Here is a 1,390-nt window from a genome sequence, read left to right on the forward strand (position 1 = left end):
ACAGGAATGTTATTTAGTGACAAAGGCAGCTGGAACTGCAGAGGATAAATTACTTCTTTGATCATGTTGTCTGTGACTCAGCAAGAAACATTACAACTTTATGTTTTAAGCTGAATAATTAAAATTTGAGCAGAAACGTTGAAAATTTTAGCACTTTGAAAAATATTTTCATGAATTATTATAATATATACATGTTTTAAAATGACAAAATAGTACATATTTACTTTGTTTTTACTGTGTCAAATGATGATGCTGATTATAAAATATTGGAATATTAAAAATTGGTTCAAATAAGATTTTAAAAAAATATATTTTAAAGTCTTACAAAATATACATTATTTATTCTTATAGTATTATGATAGCAAATAAGCCATGTATGTGCCAGATGGCCTAGATATAGAAAAACAGACAAAATATACTCTACCTTAATGGTACCTTTCATCCAGTTGATAACTCTCTGCAATGTTAATGCCATAATAATAAAAGGTATTATTGTTAAGTAGTAGTGCCAGATCTTAGGAGTCCTGGTGTCCCAGTAGTTAAACAGTCAACTGCTAACTGAAAAATTGCTGGTTCAAACACACCAACCACTCCATAAGAGAAAGAAGAAGCAGTTGGCTTCTATAAAGAATTACAGCCTTAGAAAAGCTATGAGGCAGTTCTATTCTGTCCTATAGGGTCACTATGTATCAGAATTTATTTGCCTGCAAATTGTCTGGGTTTTTTCCTTTTCTTTTGAATTAGTATAAGATCTTGTTGCTGTTGCTAGGAGCCATAGAATGGGTTCCAACCTACAGCATTACCATGTACAACAAAATGAAACACTGCCTAGTCTTGTGCAATTCCCACAAGTGCTACTATGCTTGAGCCCATTACTGCTGCCACTGTGCCAATCCATCTCACTGAGGGTCACCCTCTTTTTTCACTGACTCTCAAATTTACCAAGCATGATATGCTTCTCCAGGAACTGGTCCCTCTTGATAATATGTCTGAAGTATGAGACACCAGTCACGCCATCTTAGTTTACAAAGAACTTCTGGTTGTACTTCCTCCAACAGATTTGTTTGTAATTCTGGCAGTTTATGGTACCTTTAATGTTATTCTCCAACACCATAACAAATGCATCAATTCTTCTACAGTCTTCCTTATTCATTGTCCAACTTTCATATGCACATGAGGCTATAGAAAACACTTAAGCTGGGTCAGGCATACTATAGTCTTCATAGTGACATCTTTGCTCTTGGAGAGGTTTTGTGCAGCAGATTTGTTTAATGCAATACATTGTTTCATTTCTTTATTGCTGCTCCATGAGTGTTGATGGGGGGTCCATTTACCATTATATTAATTATTAGTACAGTGGTGAAAATTTTTGTTTTCTTCACATTGAGAA

Source organism: Chrysochloris asiatica, unplaced genomic scaffold (genome assembly GCF_000296735.1).
Source record: "Chrysochloris asiatica unplaced genomic scaffold, ChrAsi1.0 scaffold00120, whole genome shotgun sequence".
Lineage (NCBI taxonomy): Eukaryota > Metazoa > Chordata > Mammalia > Afrosoricida > Chrysochloridae > Chrysochloris > Chrysochloris asiatica.